This window comes from Anomaloglossus baeobatrachus, chromosome 6 (assembly GCF_048569485.1).
Source record: "Anomaloglossus baeobatrachus isolate aAnoBae1 chromosome 6, aAnoBae1.hap1, whole genome shotgun sequence".
Classification (NCBI taxonomy): domain Eukaryota; kingdom Metazoa; phylum Chordata; class Amphibia; order Anura; family Aromobatidae; genus Anomaloglossus; species Anomaloglossus baeobatrachus.
Window position 1 is genome coordinate 508475077 of NC_134358.1, and position 24230 is coordinate 508499306.

Here is a 24230-nt window from a genome sequence, read left to right on the forward strand (position 1 = left end):
CTTAAATGAATTAATACTTTTAAAAAACTATAAGATCACAAAAATGCAGTAAAACAAACATTTTCGTCGAGACGTACCAGTGTGACAGCGTTCAGCCGATAAATACATTTACGCTCTACCTGTACCAATTTTCTATGTAGATTCCTCCCTTCTCCCCCATTGTTACCATATCTATAACTTTTACTTGGAGGAGTTTAGAGTCACAGGTACATCATAGGTTAGGAAGGCATCGACTTCCATGATGAACAGGGAACATCAAGGGTTGGGAAGAGGTTAAAGTCAGAGCCTTGTTCAGCTGCTCTTCTTCTTATTCTATTTCGTGTCTATGATCTCAGCCTGGTTCTTCGTGTCCATGTGTGACGCTCAAGATTCTCCACTTTGTGCCCAAAGCTGTTTCATCTCAGATTTTATGTCCACAAGTTCAGCCATGACAGGACACGGTGCCCGTGGGAGGATCTATAGAGAAAAAGTATCTGATCTTTACATAATATGAGCATTTATACATTCCCAGATTTACATTCATTATAGACCAATTCCACCTTCCAATTAAAGTCGTTATCTGAAGGGACAGATTATATGTAAACTCAAAATCAATTTACATAGCCCTTTATTGTAAAGGTAATATAATCACATGAACATAAGTAAAGCCACAGAAGTGGAAATGTCAATTATATCATTCCGTAATTTCACAAGATCAGATCCCGATCTGTAAGATTAAGGCTGTGTGCGCACTTTCCGTCGTCCTACATGCAGTTGTAAACGCACGTTTTAGCCTTAATTGATTTAGCCAAAGTTGCCTTTTTCAGAAATTTAGCGCAAAAAACGCATGCGTATTTACCGTGTTTTAGATGCTTTTTTGGCGCTTTTTCCATGCGTTTCCACATGCGTTTTCACAGATGCTATTTGAACATCAAGACACTGCTAAATAAAGATTAAATAGTCAAACAGAATGAAAAAAGAGAAAAAAAAAGGGACAAATCTATATTAATGGGAGAAATAATTGAAAAAGATATATTTAATAAAATTATAGCGTTAATATACATTTTATCGGTAAAATAGCAATAAATGCATGATATTCTTAAATTTAATTGTCGGATTATGTGTGTGTGTAAAGGGACATATCAAATCATTATTTTGATGTTCAAAAAGCATGCGTTTTGGTAGTCCAAAACGCATGTTTTCTGCAATGAAAAAGCAGGTAAAACGCAGGAATTTTGATATTTCTTGCTTTTTGCTACTTCTCATTGACTTCAATGTTAACAAAACGCAGCCCAAATGGCAAAAACAATTGACAGGGTCCTTTTCTGAACGCATGGTTTTTGACCAAACTTATGCAAATTTTGAGATGCGTTTAGAAACGCAAAGTGCGGACAAGAAATCATGAATTCTCATTGTCTTTAATGGATAAACCAAAACGCATGCATTTGGGCACAAAAACGCTGCAGTTCAAAACTGATCCTAAACGCACCTGAAACGCAGGTGAAAACGGAAAGTGCGCACATAGCCTAAGACTTTCCATGGAATGAAGTTCCCAATTTTAGAGGACAGGACGTGCTCCTGTCATTTACTTTATATTTATGTCTCCTGCATGCGGCCATGATACGCTCATGTGAGGTGACTCTCAGTGATTAGAGTACTTCTGTTTTCGTCCAGTTTACTATCACGATGGGACGTGGGGCTCATTCCTCACTTTGCTTTAGGACCCTATGAATGTGAGTTATTCCCAGCATTATCTGTAGGCACAGCTGACCGCCGCTCATATACACTGCTGTGTCATTCTGTGCTCACAAAGTATGAGATGACGAATGATAAGACAATTCCCTCTGCCTGATGTATGTATTGTTACTGAGGCCAGTGTACACCTGACAATGCTCATTTTTCTCCCTTTTTTTACCATCAGACACAAATCAGAGAGTAATGTGCCATTATTGGAAGAGAGAAGAACAGCTCTACATACTACTATCCTACACCCAATACAGAGGGAAGATGGAGTAACCGAGCCGATACCAGACCATGTGCACAGGGAGTCACTAACCCAGATGGTTTCCATTACCAATATTGTGCATGGTTCTGTTAATTTGCAAGGAAAGTGATGCAGGAAAGCTGAATGTGCACAGAGTAATCACAGTATCGAAACTTAGACAAAAACCGTCTCAAGCAGTAATATAATATACTAGAAGGTGGCCCGATTCTACGCATCGGGTATTCTAGAATTTACGTATTGTGTAGTTCATGTATGATTTTTGTTATATATATATATATATATATATATATATAGATGTTGTTGTCTGTAGTTACCAAGTGTTTGTGTAGGCGCTGTACATGTTCTGGGTGTTGTCTGGGTGTGACGGGGGGTGAGAGCGGTGTTGTATGTGTGTTGCGTGTGTTGCGTTGTTTGTGGAGCGCTGTGTGTCTGTAGCGTTGTGTGTGTGTTGCGCGGTTTGTGTGTGTGTGGTGTGTTTTGGGGGGAGGTATGTTTTGAGCAATGTGTGTGTTGTGCGGTATGTGCGTATATTTGTGTGTGCCGCGGTGTTTGTGTGTTGGGTGTTGTGTGTGTGCAGCGTTGTCTGTGTGTGTGGGTGTCTGTGTAGGGCAGTTGTTTGTGGTTCCCAGTGTGTGTGTGTGTGTGTGGTGTGTTGTGCAGTGCGCGCGCGTGTGTGTGTGTGTGTGTGTGTGTGCATCAGCCTCTCTTCTCTCAGCCTACCTCTCCCAGCCTCCCTCCTCCCAGCCTCCCTCAGCATCAGCCTCCCTCTCCCAGCCTCCCCAGCATCAGCCTCCGCCAGCATCAGCCTCTCTCCTTCCAGCCTCCTCCAGCATCAGCCTCCCTCTCCCAGCCTTCCCCAGGATCAGCCTCTCTCCTCCCAGCCTCCGTCCTCCCAGCCTTCCCCAGCATCAGCTTTCCCCTCCCAGCCTCCCTCAGCATCAGCCTTCCCCAGCATCAGCCTCTCTCCTCCCAGCCTCAGCCTCTCTCCTTCCAGCCTCCCCCAGCATCAGCCTCTCTCCTTCCAGCTTCCCTCAGCATCAGCCTCCCCTTCCCAGCCTTCCCCAGGATCAGCCTCTCTCCTCCCAGCCTCCTTCCTCCCAGCCTCCCTCAGCATCAGCCTTCTGCTCCCAGTCTCCCCCAGCATCAGCCTCCCCATGCATCAGCCTCCACCAGCATCAGCCTCTCTCCTTCCAGCCTCCCCCAGCATCAGCCTCCCCTTCCCAGCCTTCCCCAGGATCAGCCTCTCTCCTCCCAGCCTCCTTCCTCCCAGCCTCCCTCTCCCAGCCTCCCTCAGCATCAGCCTTCCGCTCCCAGTCTCCCCCAGCATCAGCCTCCCCAAGCATCAGCCTCCACCAGCATCAGCCTCTCTCCTTCCAGCCTCCCCCAGCATCAGCCTCTCTCCTTCCAGCCTCCCTCAGCATCAGCCTCCCGTTCCCAGTCTTCCCCAGGATCAGCCTCTCTCCTCCCAGCCTCCTTCCTCCCAGCCTCCCTCAGCATCAGCCTTCCCCTCCCAGTCTCCCCCAGCATCAGCCTCCCCAAGCATCAGCCTCCACCAGCATTAGCCTCTCTCCTTCCAGCCTCCCCCAGCATCAGCCTCCCCATGCATCAGCCTCTCTCCTTCCAGCCTCTCTCCTTCCAGCCTCCCCCAGCATCAGCCTCCCCTTCCCAGCCTTCCCCAGGATCAGCCTCTCTCCTCCCAGCCTCCTTCCTCCCAGCCTCCTTCTCCCAGCCTCCCTCAGCATCAGCCTTCCGCTCCCAGCCTCCCCAAGCATCAGCCTCCACCAGCATCAGCCTCCCTCGTCCCAGCCTCCCCCTCCCAGCCTCCCCCACCATCAGCCTCTCTCCTCCCAGCCTTCCCCATGATCAGCCTCTCTGCTCCCAGCCTCCTCCAGCACGCCGTGCTCCTCTGCCGACACTCACACACCCGATCGCATCCACTCACACACACCCGATCGCATCCACTCACACACACCCGATCGCATCCACTCACACACACCCGATCGCATCCACTCACACACACCCGATCGCATCCACTCACACACACCCGATCGCATCCACTCACACACACCCGATCGCATCCACTCACACACACCCGATCGCATACACTCACACACACAGACACTGACGATATCGCACATACGCGCTTATACTCACAACATCCGGGGATATCACATGCTTCTGGCCATGTGATCCTCCGGCAGGTCCTGGAAGATCACAACAGCACAGTATCGAGGCCGAGAAGCAAGCGATATCCCAGGATGTTGTGAGTATGTGGATGCGATGTGATGTGTGTGTGTGAGTGAGTGTGATCTGATTTGTGTGTGTGTATGTGTGTGCTGTTATGTGTGTGTGCTGTTATGTGTCTGTATTTTCCGGCGCTGCAGGACCTTGATGTGTGGATGCGATGTGATGTGTGTGTGAGGTGTGTGTGAGAGTGAGTGTGAGCCGGTGTACACTGTTAACTATGATACACATCGGGTAACTAAGGGACCTTAGTTACCCGATGTGTATAATGGTTACCAGCTTTCACGGCCTCCGTGAAGATCCCAGCATCGCAAGGTTATGTGTGGCGCTGCTGGGATCCTGACGGAGCCGGTGTAGAAGCAAGCGATATCCCAGCATGTTGTGATGTGTGAGGTGTGTGTGAGAGTGAGTGTGAGAGTGAGTGTGAGAGTGAGTGTGAGAGTGAGTGTGATCTGATGTGTGTGTGTGTACTCACCTGGGAATCGGGGCTCCGTGTCAGTTGGGCAAGAGCGAGCGTGGATTGCGTGAGGGGGGCGGGGCCTGCAGAGAGCCGGGGCGAGAGGCCAATCCGTGTGGGGGGGCGGGGCCATGGCGAGCCCAGCGGCCAATCAGCTTTGTGTCACCGTAAGGACACAATTTCGGAGCATGACAGACAGACAGATAGACAGACAGACAGACAGACAGACAGACAGACAGACAGACAGACAGACAGAATAAGGCAATTATATATATAGATTTCTCTTGTCATTAACAAATCTGTCTGATTGCAATTACAAGCTGGAACCAGCAAGCGTGTTGCCCCTTTGTGAGTAAAATTTTTGAACTATCCTGGTTATATACACAGTATATATATATATATAATTATATATATATATAGTACAGAAGGCACACCTTCTCATTCAAAGAGTTATCTTTATTTTTATGACTCTGAAAATTGTAGATTCACATTGAAGGCATCAAAACTATGAATTAAAACATGTGGAATGAAATACTTAAAGTGTGAAACAAGTGAAAATATGTCTTATATTCTAGGTTCTTCAAAGTAGCCACCTTTTGCTTTGATTACTGCTTTGCACTCTTGGCATTCTCTTGATGAGCTTCAAGAGGTAGTCACCGGAAATAGTTTTCCAAAAGTCTTGAAGGAGTTCCCAGAGATGCTTAGCACTTGTTGGCCCTTTTGCCTTCACTCTGCGGTCCAGCTCACCCCAAACCATCTCGATTGGGTTCAGGTCTGGTGACTGTGGAGGCCAGGTCATCTGGCGAGGCACCCCATCACTCTCCTTCTTAGTCAAACAGCCCTTACACAGCCTGGAGGTGTGTTGGGGTCATTATCCTGTTGGCCTGGTTGTGCTTAGGTGCCATCTATTGGTCCCTCTGCTGTATATCGCCGCTGTCCACTGATTTTTAAATGCACTTTCATGTTTTAACATATTTCAATAAAGTTAATTTTAACTCACCCCTCGTCTTCATGCGCATTTTTTCTAAATGTTTTTCTAAATTGTTGTTGTGCAGGACTTATGTCATTATACATTGGTATATAGAAATAATAATATTTCATGAATACCGAGCATCACTGCCATTTTTTGGAGATCTTTAGGCTATGTACCCACGGGAGAAAGTACCTGCAGATTTTTCTGCATCAAAATCCGCAGCTTTCCCCCGGAATCCGCACCTTAGCATAGGTGCGGATTTGACGCGGATTTCGTTGCGGATTTTGATGCGGATTTTGTCCATTGTACTCTATTGTGTTTCTGAATAAAGCTTAGTCTGTTTTGAAGGAAAAAAAAGGCTCTTTATGTCATTTCCTGTCCCAACCCTCCTTTCTTCTCCATTATCCATTTTGTAATAAAGGGGCAGAAATGTTTAAAGGGAACCTGTCGCCACTTTTTTTGTAAAAAGCTGCGGCCAACACCACTGTGCTCTTATATACAGCATTTTAACAGGCTGTATATAATAACCCAGTGGTGGTGGCCGCAGCTTACAGCCAAAAAATGTGGTGCCATGTTCCCTTTCACTGGTATTTTTAAAAAAAAATAAAATGTGCTCCGCTGTATTTTCACTGTCCAGCCCGATGCAAGCAAGCAACTGAGGGCTGTGCTTCTCAGCGGGATAAGGCTGAAGCATTCTCTGCCCCCCCCGCTGAGAAAAACAGTCCTCAGCTGCCCCTGAAAATGGCGGCTCCGTTGTGAAGCGCCATTCACAGGTGCTGTACCGAGGCTCATCCAGCTGCCCTGATGCATTGGCTGGCTGGGTAATATAACGGGGTTAATGCCAGTTTTCTGCAAACTGGCACTAAGCCCGAAGTTCATAATGTCATGCCTGTGTAGACACGGCCATTATGAACCTCCGTTTGGTACTAAATAAAAGAAAACACTTTTTGAAAAATTTTATTTGAAAGAAAAACACACACACATCCCTGATTGCCATCTTTATTACTCCCAAGCCTCAGAGGTTAATCCGGGACAATTGTAATCACTGGTTTGCTCTCTGCCGGCTGCTGTGAGCGGCAGAACTCACTGGCCGGGTCAGCTCAGTTCATAGCTGAGCCCGGGTCACAGCGTCAGCCGGTCACAGCAGCCGTCAGTGTATTAAATGCTGCACAGCTCTCTTCCGGCAGCTGGGAACGTCTGACGTCAGAGCCCTGGTCAGCTGACTTAATTCGCGAGCGCGGGCGGGTCAGCTGACTGCACACCGACCAGCTGATGTGCCGGGCTCTGATGTGCACTCATGTGACCCGGGCACGGACGTCAGCCGGTACCAGCAGCCGGAAGAGAGCTTTGCAGCATCTCGAACACTGACGGCTGCTGGGACCGGCTGACGTCCGTGCCCGGGTCACATGAGTGCACATCGTCAGCTGTCGGTGTGCAGTCAGCTGACCCGCCTGCGCTCGCGAATTAAGTCAGCTGACCAGGGCTCTGATATCAGACGTTCCCAGCTGCCGGAAAAGAGCTGTGCAGCATTTAATAATACACTGACGGCTGCTGTCACCGGCTGACGTCAGTGCCCGGGTCAGCCAGGTGCACATCGGAGCCCGGCTCGGAGTTGTCATGGATTATCGTCGGGGGATTCAGGGAGTAATAAAGATGGCAATCAGGGATGTTTGTGTGTTTTTCTTTCAAATAAAATTTTTAATAAAGTGTTTTCTTTTCTTTATTACCAAACGGAGGTTCATAATGGCCGTGTCTACACAGGCATGACATTATGAACCTCGGGCTTAGTGCCAGTTTGCAGAAAACTGGCATTAACCCTGTAATTACCCAGCCAGCCAATGCATCAGGGCAGCTGGATGAGCCTCGGTACAGCACCTGTGAATATGGGGAGATAAGGTATGCACACCAGTGACTATGGAAGGGGAATACATGGAATAGCAGAAACTGCTGTGTGAATACTGACATGAAAAATTCAATAGCTTTTTGTAAGAATGAAATGTGAAAAATGGAACCTGCATTACTGCCATGAATATATGAATAAAGAGAAATTTAGCTACTGAATTGATCAATGCAGAAGAGCCCCAACACTACGCCAAAGTATTTCTCTACGTTGGGGTCCCTAGCTTGTGTGTGTCCTCTCATGCAGTTAAAAAACTTACCGTGTATGGGACGCTGAGACCCAGGCTATATATGCGTATAATGTGGATTGGCAATAGGTGTGTATGGGGAGGGTTCACAAACGAAAAACTACTAACATTAAGGAATAACGTTTGGAACTCCATTCTATGTCTGAACTGGGTGCAAAAAACCTAAAAAACATCACTATGGGGAGATAAGGTATGCACACCAGTGACTATGGAAGGGGAATACATGGAATAGCAGAAACTGCTGTGTGAATACTGACATGAAAAATTCAATAGCTTTTTGTAAGAATGAAATGTGAAAAATGGAACCTGCATTACTGCCATGAATATATGAATAAAGAGAAATTTAGCTACTGAATTGATCAATGCAGAAGAGCCCCAACACTACGCCAAAGTATTTCTCTACGTTGGGGTCCCTAGCTTGTGTGTGTCCTCTCATGCAGTTAAAAAACTTACCGTGTATGGGACGCTGAGACCCAGGCTATATATGCGTATAATGTGGATTGGCAATAGGTGTGTATGGGGAGGGTTCACAAACGAAAAACTACTAACATTAAGGAATAACGTTTGGAACTCCATTCTATGTCTGAACTGGGTGCAAAAAACCTAAAAAACATCACTATGGGGAGATAAGGTATGCACACCAGTGACTATGGAAGGGGAATACATGGAATAGCAGAAACTGCTGTGTGAATACTGACATGAAAAATTCAATAGCTTTTTGTAAGAATGAAATGTGAAAAATGGAACCTGCATTACTGCCATGAATATATGAATAAAGAGAAATTTAGCTACTGAATTGATCAATGCAGAAGAGCCCCAACACTACGCCAAAGTATTTCTCTACGTTGGGGTCCCTAGCTTGTGTGTGTCCTCTCATGCAGTTAAAAAACTTACCGTGTATGGGACGCTGAGACCCAGGCTATATATGCGTATAATGTGGATTGGCAATAGGTGTGTATGGGGAGGGTTCACAAACGAAAAACTACTAACATTAAGGAATAACGTTTGGAACTCCATTCTATGTCTGAACTGGGTGCAAAAAACCTAAAAAACATCAAAACAAATTTCTCTTTATTCATATATTCATGGCAGTAATGCAGGTTCCATTTTTCACATTTCATTCTAACAAATAGCTATTGAATTTTTCATGTCAGTATTCACACAGCAGTTTCTGCTATTCCATGTATTCCCCTTCCATAGTCACTGGTGTGCATACCTTATCTCCCCATAGTGATGTTTTTTAGGTTTTTTGCACCCAGTTCAGACATAGAATGGAGTTCCAAGCGTTATTCCTTAATGTTAGTAGTTTTTTCGTTTGTGAACCCTCCCCATACACACCTATTGCCAATCCACATTATACGCATATATAGCCTGGGTCTCAGCGTCCCATACACGGTAAGTTTTTTAACTGCATGAGAGGACACACACAAGCTAGGGACCCCAATGTAGAGAAATACTTTGGCGTAGTGTTGGGGCTCTTCTGCATTGATCAATTCAGTAGCTAAATTTCTCTTTATTCATATATTCATGGCAGTAATGCAGGTTCCATTTTTCACATTTCATTCTAACAAATAGCTATTGAATTTTTCATGTCAGTGTTCACACAGCAGTTTCTGCTATTCCATGTATTCCCCTTCCATAGTCACTGGTGTGCATACCTTATCTCCCCATAGTGATGTTTTTTAGGTTTTTTGCACCCAGTTCAGACATAGAATGGAGTTCCAAACGTTATTCCTTAATGTTAGTAGTTTTTTCGTTTGTGAACCCTCCCCATACACACCTATTGCCAATCCACATTATACGCATATATAGCCTGGGGACCCCAACGTAGAGAAATACTTTGGCGTAGTGTTGGGGCTCTTCTGCATTGATCAATTCAGTAGCTAAATTTCTCTTTATTCATATATTCATGGCAGTAATGCAGGTTCCATTTTTCACATTTCATTCTTACAAAAAGCTATTGAATTTTTCATGTCAGTATTCACACAGCAGTTTTTGCTATTCCATGTATTCCCCTTCCATAGTCACTGGTGTGCATACCTTATCTCCCCATAGTGATGTTTTTTAGGTTTTTTGCACCCAGTTCAGACATAGAATGGAGTTCCAAACGTTATTCCTTAATGTTAGTAGTTTTTCGTTTGTGAACCCTCCCCATACACACCTATTGCCAATCCACATTATACGCATATATAGCCTGGGTCTCAGCGTCCCATACACGGTAAGTTTTTTAACTGCATGAGAGGACACACACAAGCTAGGGACCCCAACGTAGAGAAATACTTTGGCGTAGTGTTGGGGCTCTTCTGCATTGATCAATTCAGTAGCTAAATTTCTCTTTATTCATATATTCATGGCAGTAATGCAGGTTCCATTTTTCACATTTCATTCTTACAAAAAGCTATTGAATTTTTCATGTCAGTATTCACACAGCAGTTTCTGCTATTCCATGTATTCCCCTTCCATAGTCACTGGTGTGCATACCTTATCTCCCCATAGTGATGTTTTTTAGGTTTTTTGCACCCAGTTCAGACATAGAATGGAGTTCCAAACGTTATTCCTTAATGTTAGTAGTTTTTCGTTTGTGAACCCTCCCCATACACACCTATTGCCAATCCACATTATACGCATATATAGCCTGGGTCTCAGCGTCCCATACACGGTAAGTTTTTTAACTGCATGAGAGGACACACACAAGCTAGGGACCCCAACGTAGAGAAATACTTTGGCGTAGTGTTGGGGCTCTTCTGCATTGATCAATTCAGTAGCTAAATTTCTCTTTATTCATATATTCATGGCAGTAATGCAGGTTCCATTTTTCACATTTCATTCTTACAAAAAGCTATTGAATTTTTCATGTCAGTATTCACACAGCAGTTTCTGCTATTCCATGTATTCCCCTTCCATAGTCACTGGTGTGCATACCTTATCTCCCCATAGTGATGTTTTTTAGGTTTTTTGCACCCAGTTCAGACATAGAATGCAGCACCTGTGAATGGCGCTTCACAACGGAGCCGCCATTTTCAGGGGCAGCTGAGGACTGTTTTTCTCAGCGGGAGGGGCAGAGAATGCTTCAGCCTTATCCCGCTGAGAAGCACAGCCCTCAGTTGCTTGCTTGCATCGGGCTGGACAGTGAAAATACAGCGGAGCACTTTTTTTTTTTTTTAAAAAAGAATTGTGAAAAAAGACCTGGGATCCTGTTTTGCCAGCTAAAAGCAAGCAGCCTGTAACTAGCTGCTGTTAGCTGGCAATCCAGAGTCCGGACACAACACGACTACACTGCCACTACTCTACACTACAAAATGGTGAAACTTCCTCTTCCTGAACTATCCTACATCACTTCCTGCGGATTTGTTTGCGAAATCCGCACCAAATCTGCAGGAAAAAGAGCCTGTGGGAACAGACCTGCGGATTTCTTGCGGATTTTACACCTTGCATTGACTTGCATGGGAAAAATCCGCAACAAAATCCGCAACAATAATTGACATGCTGCAGATTTTTCCGGATCAAAATCCGCGGCAAATCCGCCGCGGAAAAATCCGCAGCATGGGCACAGCATTTCCGAAATGCCATTGAAATGGCTTGGAAGTGCCGCTGCTGCAGATTTTCGGCAAATCCGCGGTAAATCTGCGGCAAATCCGCGGCAAAATCCGCGGTAAATCCGCAGCGTGGGCACATAGCCTTAAGGTGCAAGTCATACCTTTGGTTAGGCTGCCTGTCAAACCAGGACCTGTCTGCAGGGGAGATAGAGGCAAAGACTCAAATCATTTCATCAATGGTCTTTAACTGAACATTAGGAAAAGTTCTTTCAGCAGAAGTGATACGGCGGGCACAACACTTAAGCCCGTATTCTTACGTACACTTCACTTTAAGGCACACTTCTACCTTAACCTCTTCCATAGTCATTAGTTTCTCTGATGTTACTGGTCCTTGCTCACCATCCCGAGGCATCATATATAACATCCGGACCATATATAACAAACTTTTCTCCCCCATTCACCTTTTGTGTCTCCCCTATTTCCTCATAGACTGTAAGCTTACGAGCAGGACCCTCACTCCTCCTGGTATCTTAATTTTTTTTTTTTGTATTGTCTCAAATTGTCTGTACATGTCCCCTCTGAATTGTAAAGCGCTGCGGAATATGTTGGCGCTATAGAAATAAAACTTTATTATTATTATTATTATTATTATCACAATCCCGGATGTAAGAGTCATTTGGTCCCTGTTGGCTCGTGGCTCTCCCACGCATAGAGAGTTGTCCAGTAACGATTCGAGTGCACAGACTGTACACCTCGTCTCCCGTCTGTTCTTGTGCCGACCTCTTTGCACAGGTCTATGCTAAACATCCTCCTAGAGGACTCGTAGCAATGGAGTCAGTACACTATTGGCCAGGGAAGACACTCGCGCTGACCTGCCGTGTGTCCGTCCGATAACAGCAAAGTCTCTTTAGGGCCCAGGGCCTGGAGTAGTGTATAATGTGACAGAGGGCATTCTCTATATGTCTGCACTCCTCAAGTCCTTCCCGGATTCCCTAATCTCACCATTCACAGTCAGGTGATAATGGCTGAAATCGCCACAAACCACCACTAGATGCCGCCTAGGTATCTTGTGGAGCTGGACGTATGGACCTGTCACTCGTCCTACACTATATTGCTGCATATACATCAAATGGAAAAATAATAGGGATTACAGAACAGGAGAAGAACTAGGTTATTTTGGTTATTCGTAAGCTGAGCAGCAGCACTCAATGTCAGGCAGCAGCTGCAAAAGCAAACAAGATTTTAGAGTGCATAAAAAGAGAGATCACAATGCATTATCACCCCTCTAAAAAAATCCCATGTAAGGCCACATCTAGAATATGGGACACAGTTTTGGGAGCCACATTTTAAAAAGGCTCCTGTGGAACTAGGGTCCATTCAAAGACAGCAACTAGATTATTACACGGGATGAGGTGAGATATTGGAAAAGATGGGCTTGTTTAGCTTAGAAAAGACGTATCAGAGGAGATGTGATTTATATGTATGGTCAATACATAGGACTGACACATGACTTATTCTTATCAAGGACCTTGCATTCCTTATGTGTGGAGGAAAGGTGATTTCAGAAGCTAAATAGGAAAGGGTTCTTTACGGTTAGAGCAGTCACACTATGGAATGCCCAAACGCAAGTCAAAGTAATGTCAGATATTATATCAGTATTCAAAAAGGGCCGGATGCTTTTATTACAACAAAAGGCATTGTGAGTAATCTAGAGAAAGAAAATGTATAACTGGTGGAGGAAGGTTGATCTTGATGGAGCGATCTCTTTTTTTATTCTATGTAACTATGACTGAAAAGGTAAAAAAATGTTCTATATTTAAGGTCAAAACCAATTGTGTCCATGATGGTTTGATAGACCATGTTATGTATACTGGATTGGTTGTCGGTTGCTGCGACCACTGCTGGTTATGAGGTGACGGAATGTTGTGACATCACGGTGACATTATATCAGCAACCGCCGCACGGAACTCCTTTGAGGGTTTGAAGTTAGTGGAGACGAGTATGGCTTATATTAGCTCCTGATTTATGTCCTATTATATCTCTTGTGTCTGTTGCTCCTCATTTCCCTATATGTGTCTGTGATTTTTTATCTATTATCTTTCTATCCATCTATTCTAAAGGGCAGTTACAGGGCTGGTGGGACATGTACTATGGGGGCACCAACAAGCCTCTACTGGGCTAATGCCGCAAATGTAATTTTCACTCTAGAGGGAAACGATCTACAGTATCTATCTATCTATTCATCTATCTATCTGTCCCTCTATCTATCTATCTATCTATCTACCTATCCCTCTATCTATCTATCTATCCCTCTATCTATTTATCCCACTATCTATCTATCTATCTATCTATCTATCTATCTCTTATCTATCTATTATCTATCTATCTATCTTTCAATCCTTCCAACTCTTTTACAATGTATCCATCCATAGATGAGAACAATGTTATATATAAATTAAGTATAATTAGGAATATGGAAATAATCGCCATGAATCTTTATCATCAATTTCAGTATAACTGAGCCTTTTATTCGCCTCTTATTAAATCCTTTATGTTCTGTTCCTTTCTTCTCTGTAACTGACTCTTTCTCCCTTTAACTTTTCATAAATATCAAAATAGGAATTTGATTTCCTGACCTTAAAATTCAATTTCTTCTTTCATTCTTTTTTTGATAATTTTAGGTTTTTATTGTGAGTGAGAGAGAGAGTTATTAGTGACAAAAGGTAAGTGCATGTGTATCCTAAATGTACGATTTCTCTGATAGACCGGGGCCACTTTCTGGCAGAGAGTCACCTTCTATATCACCCATAATCTCCTGCAATGCTCCTTCCCATAGGAGAAACATTTGAAGGAGGGGTCCTTCATCTCAAATGTATTTTCTTACTATCTATCCTTACCCCCTAACCAGTTTTGTAATTATCTTTATTATACAATTCTCTACACTATTCTCTATCTAATCCCTAACGATGTTTAATTTTTATGGCACTTCCTGTGACTTTTCGTTTAAGAAGAGTCTGAAACGTGACGTCACAGGAGGCTGGGGCTGCAGTCGCTCTCCTCCTGGAACAAGAGGTCATGAGGGGGCAGCGCTGCAGTTACTTACTAGTTTCGTGTATCGCCGCCACCTCTGAGGACGTCCTGGATCCGTGTTGATGGATGCTGTGGGATATGAGTGCAGACAGCGCTTAGATGATGCTCCTCTCCCAGATGCAGATGTGTGGCTGGAGCCTCATTTAAATTTTGGAATATTCAGCCATAAGGGAGATTTCATCTTACAATACACCAGAACCTGGGAAATAAAAGATGTGCAGTTTTATGTAACACAAAGCTCCTAATACACATTACAATTGGGGTCTCTATTCTATAACTGCCCCCTACTGATCATAGAACCATCCAGTCACCATTGATGATCTTCTCTTATCAGCTATGGAGCAGATACAATCAGTTCTCATTGTCTTCTTTACTTGTTATTAGGATGAATAATATATCAGAGGAGGAGGAGGACTATCCTGATGACATGTATGTATCATATAATTGGGACTGCTTCTCCTATATTCTCCCAGGAGATGTCTGCATGGGTTACATTAAGGCTCAATAGTAGAATTTATCTTCCATTATTATGTGTAATATTATTAATTGTTTTTTTCTTTGCCTTTTCTTTAATAGCTGGATAGAGAGAGTGAGAAAGAGGAAGCCAAAATACCGGTATTGATCTTTCTTGTTCTTACCTCATTGATATTGAATAGTATGTGCACCCGGGGGACGATTAATATAATTAACAACAGGTTCCCTGTTTTTGTTATGAAGCCACACCCATATGAGAAACACGCCCATTTGGATGCCACACTCCTCTTGTTAGCCACACCCATTTTCACACACTTTCCTCAACCAACAAAATTCAAGCAATAGCAGCTAAAAGTATCAGCGCTTTCCCCTTCTTACCCCACTGATATCCTCATGTATAGTCTCATTGCCTCCTGCCAAGTGCACGATGTTCCCATCAAACTGTCAGTCACTACTTAGTATGGTGAATGGTATTAAAGAAGTTTTTCTATACATTTTCAAAATTAGTACTAAAGAAATTCTGGGCTGCCTCTGACCATCAGTAATCTATAGGGCCTCTGAGAAAGTTCTCAGAACGACGCTCCATAGCAATCGATGGGCGTTGTGGGACATTACTCTTTGGATTACGTCGGAACTTCCAGGATTTATTTTATTAATAAATTGGTGAAAAAGAGAGTGTGGGGGAGTGTTTATTAAAATAATCTTTTTTTCCCTGTGTCTATTCTGTGTTTATTTTTAACTCTACTCTTGCCGGGTTGGTAATGGGGGTGTCTGATAGACGCCTCTCCACTACTAACACTAGAACTTGATGACAGCTCACAATTCACACCCCAAAGGTATCAAGCCCCATGCGCACTCTGCAGTTTTTGATGCGTTTTTGGTGCAGCTTGTAGTGATCTTTTAGTCACCACAAACTTCATGCTTTTCCTTCCCCAGCAAAGTCTATGAGATTCCAGATTTGCTGTGCGCACGTTGCTTTTTTTTGCCTGCATTTTTGTGGTATAGAGAGAAGGGCTGCACACCAGCGACAGTGCAAGGGGAATAAATGTAAAGCAGAAACTGCTGTATGAATACTGGCATGAAAAATAAAATAGCTATATGTGAAAATGAAAATATGACAATGGAATCTGCATAACTGCCATGAACTTAAGAATAAAGAGAAATTTAGCTATTGAAATGATCAATACATTAGAGCCCCAACACCTCGTCACGGTATTCTCTTACATTCTCACATAAAGCTATTGTATTTTTCATGCCAGTATTCACACAGCAGTTTCTGCTTTACATTTATTCCCCTTGCACTGTCACTGGTGTGCAGCCCTTCTCTCTATATAGTGAAGGTTTTTTTAGGGTTTTTGCACCCAGTTCAGACTTAGAATGGTGTTCCAGACATTATTTCTTAATTGCATTTTTGTGGTGACCAGAAAAATGCAGCATGTCAATTCTTTTTGTGTTTTTCCCTGCGTTTTTCACCCATTGGTGACAAAAAATACATAAAAAATGCATGGTCAAAAAATGCATCAAAAACGTACCAAAACCGCATGCATTTTTTTGCCACAAGATGCGGGTTTTTTTCCGCAAGGTGCATTTTTATGGTTACGACAAAAGCGCAGCGTGCGGTCATACGCTAGCCCGTATTGCCACTCCACCAGTGCAATCTGGAGAGCTGGGCAAAGCAGCAGAATTGGCGTATCTAATAGATGTCCCCAGGGGCGTACATAGAAATCATGGGGCCCCATAGCAAAAGTCTGAATGGGGCCCCCCCACCGATAAAAAACAAACAAACAAAAAAACATTATCATAATAATCATGATACATGTTATTGGGGGCCGGCATGCATTATTGGGGGCGGCTTATAGTCAGAAATAACACATACTACTACATAGTGTTACTGAACAACACCCACCATATAAAGGTTTGCAATGTATTATTACATTGCAAAATAATGCCGCCACACCATGACCAAATATCACCACATAGAGTCTGAATATAACCACCATCCTGTTACTGAGCAAAGGCCACAGCACAAAGACCAGTGGGATCACACCACAAATCCCTAAAAAATCTGCAATATGTGAACTTGGCCTAAAGTTGGGATGTCCTTCTTCGTGCCCCTCACTACACACAATATAAATTTCACATCTGTCTCCCCCATTTAATGGTAAGGATTATGACTCTTTATAGCCTTAGGATCTATATTAAAACTCTGCAAAGTACAGGGATAATACACACACACACACACACACAGTGATGGCACAGCACAGGGGCAACACACACACAGTATTGGCACAGGGGCAACACACACACAGAGAGTGATGGCACAGCACAGGGCAGTTTTTCTGTAGTATTACAGGCAGACGTTTGTACATTATAATACTCACCTGCTCCTGTGCTGTGAGAGATGATGATAGTGGCTCAGGCCTCCCTGCTGCACTTCCTGTGAGTCTTTCTGGCTGTTCCTCCTGTTCTCTGCTTTTTCTTTCTATTCCTTCTGTTCTCCGCTTCTCACTGTTTTTCTGCTCTCTGTTTCCTTTTCTCTCTTTTTTTGTGGTCTCTACTCCTTCACTGCTGCACTCTTTCCATTTTCATCATTTCATTTTCCTGCTTCTTCCCCCTCTCCTGATTGGCTGTTCTCCTCCTGGCATCTCTCACTAGAAGAAGCTGCTGCCTGGCCACTCCCTCCTCTTCAGCACAGGCCGCGCACAGTGTGCAGTGTGGGCGAGTTTGAATCTCTGCGTTGGCCAGTCTGCAGCTATACAAACAGTGCTGGCTACCGGCAGCGGTAATCAGCTGCTTGGTGACGGCCCCGGGGGCATGATGCATGAAAGTGAAAACGCACACACTGCGGGCACCCGCCCCGGGCCCCTCCAGCCGGGGTTGCCACCAGGAAATTCCGTGCCCGATACTGACAAAATTTTCGGACCCCTTCAGACTCCACCACAGCTCCGCCTCTACCCCTCGAACCTTCGGCAATAGAAAAACGTTGTTTCCAGCATCACGTCCAAGAAAAGGTTAAAAACCAATTTTATTCCATAAGGTTAAAACCAACACTAGGTTGGATGGACTTCCACGAAGTATAAAACAATGTTTGACGCGTTTCACACCTAACAGAGGTTCTTAGTGTTAGACATATCCTGTTGTATTTGCACAAGTTATGGAATAAAATTGGTTTTTAACCTTTTTTCTTGGACGTGATGCTGTCATTTTGACTGCACAAAAAAAGCTGCATGCACCATTTTTTGGGTCATTAAAATGACGAACCCCAGACAGAATCGTCAGCCATATGTGTATATCTAATATATAAACCTGTGTATGTGTGTGTGGATAGATTATATTATAATATAATATATATATATATATATACACACACACACTGTATGTGTGTCAGCTATAGGAACCCGCACCGTCTCATTTACAATCACGATATTTTGCACAGACACCTCATGTGACTCAGGGAACGTCATAGACTATTTTTTGAGGGGAAAATGTAACCCCGCGCTTTAGGCTGGGGCCACAAAGGGCACTACTGTGATCCTCGCATGACACTCGCCTCACGCTGGCAGTACAGCAGGAGCCGACTGTCATGCGAGTGTCACTGCGACTGAGCTCCGATCATGCGATCGGACCTCAGCTGCAGGGGACGGGCCGGCACTCAGGAGGGGCAAGCCAGTGCTGCAGAGGGGAGGGAGGGATTTATCTCCCTCTCTCCTCCGTAGCCAGCTATTGCCATTCTCGCACTGCCCTCGTGGTACACCGGTGTAACGTGAGTGCAGTGCGATTCTTCTCTCGCCCCATACACTTGAATGGGTGCGAGAGAAAGAGTCTCGCATAACAATCGCAGCATGCTGCAATTGTTTTCTCGGTCCGATTGGGGCAGAGAAAATAATTGCTCATATGCGCTGGCACATAGGCTAATATTTGTCCAAGTGGAATACGATGTTTTATCGCATCCCACTCGCTTTGAATTTCATGCTGTGTGTCTTAAGCCTTACAGTTACTCTCCAAAAAAATTCCTTACATTAAAGTCAATGACGTTAGTAGGTGAGGTCATTAATAGGAGCTGTGATTGGTTATTATAGGCAACAAAGGACATTGCTAGTGTAAGAAGCTTCTGTGTGAGGTAATATGATACCGGTGGAGAGATGGATAGAGACAGACAGGGAATGAGAGAGCGAGAGAGAGAGACAGACAGATAGGGAATGAGAGAGAGACAGACAGGGAATGAGAGAGAGACAGACAGATAGGGAATGAGATAGAGAGACAGGGAATGAGAGAGAGAGAGACAGATAGGGAATGAGAGAGAGAGACAGACAGAGAATGAGAGAGACAGACAGGGAATGAGAGAGAGACAGACAGATAGGGAATGAGAGACAGCGACAAACAGATAGGGAATGAGAGAGAGGGAGACAGATAGATAGGGAATGAGAGAGAGAGAGACAGACAGATAGGGAATGAGAGAGAGACAGACAGGGAATGAGAGAGACAGACAGATAGAGAATGAGAGAGAGAGAGACAGACAGATAGGGAATGAGAGACAGAGACAGACAGATAGGGAATGAGAGAGAGAGACAGACAGGGAATGAGAGAGAGACAGACAGGGAATGAGAGAGAGAGACAGACTGATAGGGAATGAGAGAGAGAGACAGACAGATAGGGAATGAGAGAGGGACAGACAGGGAATGAGAGAGAGACAGATAGAAAATGAGAGAGAGAGACAGGGAATGAGAGAGAGAGAGACAGGGAATGAGAGAGAGAGAGACAGGGAATGAGAGAGAGAGAGACAGGGAATGAGAGAGAGAGACAGGGAATGAGAGAGAGACAGACAGGGAATGAGAGAGAGACAGATAGGAAATGAGAGAGAGAGACAGGGAATGAGAGAGAGAGACAGGGAATGAGAGAGAGAGACAGGGAATGAGAGAGACAGACAGGGAATGAGAGAGAGAGACAGACTGATAGGGAATGAGAGAGAGACAGACTGATAGGGAATGAGAGAGACAGGGAATGAGAGAGAGAGACAGATAGGGAATGAGAGAGAGGGACAGAGACAGACAGATAGGGAATGAGAGAGAGAGAGAGAGAGAGACAGATGGGGAATGAGAGAGGGACAGACAGGGAATGAGAGAGAGAGACAGGGAATGAGAGAGAGAGACAGACAGATAGGGAATGAGAGAGAGAGACAGGGAATGAGAGAGAGAGACAGATAGGGAATGAGAGAGAGACAGGGAATGAGACAGAGACAGACAGATAGGGAATGAGAGCGACAGACAGATAGGGAATGAGAGAGAGAGACAGGGAATGAGAGAGAGAGACAGACAGATAGGGAATGAGAGACAGCGACAGACAGATAGGGAATGAGAGAGAGACAGACAGACAGACAGGGAATGAGAGAGAGACAGGGAATGAGAGACAGACAGGGAATGAGAGAGAGACAGACAGATAGGGAATGAGAGACAGATAGGGAATGAGAGAGAGACAGAGACAGACAGATAGGGAATGAGAGAGAGGGAGACAGACAGATGGGGAATGAGAGAGAGAGACAGACAGATGGGGAATGAGAGAGAGAGACAGACAGATAGGGAATGAGAGAGAGAGAGACAGACAGATAGGGAATGAGAGAGAGACAGACAGATAGGGAATGAGAGAGAGACAGACAGATAGGAAATGAGAGAGAGACAGGGAATGAGAGAGAGAGACAGATAGGGAATGAGAGAGAGAGACAGGGAATGAGAGAGAGAGACAGACAGAGAGGGAATGAGAGACAGCGACAAACAGATAGGGAATGAGAGACAGAGACAGACAGATAGGGAATGAGAGAGAGGGAGACAGACAGATGGGGAATGAGAGAGAGAGACAGACAGGGAATGAGAGACAGACAGAGAAAGAGAGAGAGAGAGCGACAGACAGATAGGGAATGAGAGAGAGAGACAGACAGATAGGGAATGAGAGACAGAGACAAACAGATAGGGAATGAGAGAGAGAGACAGACAGATAGGGAATGAGAGACAGCGACAAACAGATAGGGAATGAGAGAGAGAGAGACATAGACAGACAGATAGGGAATGAGAGAGAGAGAGAGAGACAGGGAATGAGAGAGAGAGACAGGGAATGAGAGAGAGACAGATAGGGAATAAGAGAGAGAGAGACAGAGACAGACAGGGAATGAGAGAGAGAGACAGAGACAGACAGATAGGGAATGAGAGAGACAGACAGATGGGGAATGAGAGAGAGACAGACAGATAGGGAATGAGAGAGAGAGACAGGGAATGAGAGAGAGAGACAGACAGATAGGGAATGAGAGAGAGACAGGGAATGAGAGAGAGAGAGACAGATAGGGAATGAGAGAGAGAGAGAGACCGGGAATGAGAGACAGAGACAGACAGGGAATGAGAGCGACAGACAGATAGGGAATGAGAGAGAGAGTCAGACAGATAGGGAATGAGAGACAGCGACAGACAGATAGGGAATGAGAGACAGACAGAGACAGACAGACAGGGAATGAGAGACAGAGACAGACAGGGAATGAGAGACAGACAGGGAATGAGAGAGAGACAGGGAATGAGAGAGAGACAGGGAATGAGAGACAGACAGGGAATGAGAGAGAGACAGGGAATGAGAGACAGACAGGGAATGAGAGAGAGACAGACAGATAGGGAATGAGAGACAGATAGGGAATGAGAGAGAGAGAGACAGAGACAGACAGATAGGGAATGAGAGAGAGGGAGACACAGATAGGGAATGAGAGAGAGAGACAGACAAATAGGGAATGAGAGAGAGAGAGACAGACAGACAGGGAATGAGAGTGAGAGACAGACAGATATTGAATGAGAGAGAGAGACAGACAGGGAATGAGAGAGAGACAGACAGGGAATGAGAGAGAGACAGACAGATAGGGAATGAGAGACAGCGACAAACAGGGAATGAGAGAGAGAGACAGACAGACAGGGAATGAGAGAGAGAGACAGACAGATAGGGAATGAGAGAGAGACAGATAGGGAATGAGAGAGAGAGACAGGGAATGAGAGAGACAGACAGGGAATGAGAGAGAGAAAGACAGAGACAGACAGATAGGGAATGAGAGAGAGAGAGAGACAGAAACAGACAGATAGGGAATGAGAGAGAGACAGACAGGGAATGAGAGAGAGACAGATAGGGAATGAGAGAGAGACAGACAGATAGGGAATGAGAGAGAGAGAGACAGACAGATAGGGAATGAGAGACAGCGACAAACAGATAGGGAATGAGAGAGAGACAGACAGAGACAGACAGATAGGGAATGAGAGAGAGACAGATAGGGAATGAGAGAGAGAGACAGGGAATGAGAGAGAGAGACAGATAGGGAATGAGAGAGAGACAGATAGGGAATGAGAGAGAGACAGACAGATAGGGAATGAGAGACAGATAGGGAATGAGAGAGAGAGACAGAGACAGACAGATAGGGAATGAGAGAGAGAGAGAGACAGGGAATGAGAGAGAGACAGGGACTGAGAGACAGACAGGGAATGAGAGAGAGACAGACAGATAGGGAATGAGAGACAGATAGGGAATGAGAGAGAGACAGACAGATAGGGAATGAGAGAGAGAGACAGAGACAGACAGACAGATAGGGAATGAGAGACAGACAGGGAATGAGAGAGAGACAGACAGATAGGGAATGAGATAAAGAGAGACAGGGAATGAGAGACAGAGACAGACAGGGAATGAGAGAGAGACAGGGAATGAGAGACAGATAGGGAATGAGAGAGAGAGACAGACAGATAGGGAATGAGAGAGAGAGACAGACAGAGACAGACAGATAGGGAATGAGAGAGAGACAGACAGGGAATGAGAGAGAGACAGACAGATAGGGAATGAGAGAGAGAAAGAGACAGAGACAGACAGGGAATGAGAGAGAGAGACAGACAGATAGGGAATGAGATAGAGAGAGACAGGGAAAGAGAGACAGAGACAGTCAGGGAATGAGAGAGAGACAGGGAATGAGAGAGAGACAGGGAATGAGAGAGACAGGGAATGAGAGACAGGGAAAGAGAGAGACAGACAGGGAATGAGAGAGAGAGACAGAGACAGACAGACAGGGAATGAGAGAGACAGGGAATGAGAGAGACAGGGAATGAGAGAGATAGATAGGGAATGAGAGAGAGACAGATAGGGAATGAGAGAGACAGAGACAGACAGATAGGGAATGAGAGAGAGAGACAGACAGATAGGGAATGAGAGAGAGAGAGACAGACAGATAGGGAATGAGAGAGAGAGAGAGACAGGGAAAGAGAGAGACAGGGAAAGAGACAGACAGAGGCACCAGACGCACAGGCTACATGCGCAGTTACACACTATACATTACCTCATCTTGCAGTTTCTGATCAGTGAAGAGCAGGAGAGAAACCCCGGGGACTTGCACGGAGGCTGCTGCAGCTGAACAGCAGGACCTAGATGTTCCCTGGTCATGTGATCAGGCACATGATCAGTGAGGTGACAGGTCCTTCACCGCAGCCTCCATAGTACATTTCCTGTCCTGCACCGATCACATACATCAGTGCAGAGTAGGAGAGAGGGCAGCTCTCTATGAGCGACTCGGGCCCCCTCATTGCCCTGATGGCGGCCCCGCCCCCTGGGGCCCGGTGAGCGGGGGGTGAAAGGGAAGGAGCCTGGGCTGTCAGCTGCGGGCCCCTCCTCCTGCCTCCAGCTCACGGGCTCCGCCACTGGATGTCCCCCATCCTGGGCCTGTATGTCCCTCCTTCTGGACCGTTATGTCGCTCTTCTCAGTTTCCATGTTGTCCATACTGGCTCCTTATGTTCCCCTTCCTGGTCCCCGATGTTCTACATCCTAGTCCCACATGTGACCTATCCTGGACCCTTGTATCCCCCATCCTGGGCCACTATGTCCCCCATCCTGGGCCTATATGTCCCCCATCCTGGGCCTATATGTCCCCCATCCTGGGCCTATATGTCCCCCATCCTGGACCCTTGTATCCCCCATCCTGGACCCTTGTATCCCCCATCCTGGGCCACTATGTCCCCCATCCTGGGCCTATATGTCCGCAATCCTGGACCCTTATGTCCCTCATCTTGGGCTTGTATATCCCCCTATTCCAGGCTCCCATGTCCTCAGTCCTCCATTATGTTCCCCATCCTGGGCCCAAATGTCTCTCATCCAGGATCTTTATATTTTCCATCCTATGCCATTATGTCCCTTTCCTGGTCTATTATGTCCTTCATTCTAGTCCTCTAAATCCCCATCCTGGGCACATATGTCCTCCATCCTGACCCCTATCTGCTTCATCCTGGGCCCTTATGACCCCCATCCTAGTCCCTTATGTCCCCCTTCCTG

At 45.3% G+C, this 24230-nt stretch overlaps 2 long non-coding RNA genes across 2 annotated transcripts in view; one reads left to right on the forward strand and one right to left on the reverse strand.

Moving 5' to 3' along the window:
* On the reverse strand, positions 1–23324 carry LOC142244515 (uncharacterized). Its single transcript, XR_012724562.1, has 3 exons — positions 23244–23324; positions 14445–14630; positions 1–456 (listed from the first exon to the last, which is right to left on the reverse strand). It is a non-coding gene; the product is annotated as an uncharacterized LOC142244515 (long non-coding RNA).
* The window catches only part of LOC142244516 (uncharacterized), a 16045-nt gene continuing 5837 nt past the window's right edge, over positions 14023–24230 (forward strand). The window contains exons 1-3 of the long non-coding RNA XR_012724563.1: positions 14023–14064; positions 14816–14860; positions 15008–15046. This is a non-coding gene — a long non-coding RNA (uncharacterized LOC142244516). The remainder of the gene's footprint in view (positions 14065–14815; positions 14861–15007; positions 15047–24230) is intronic.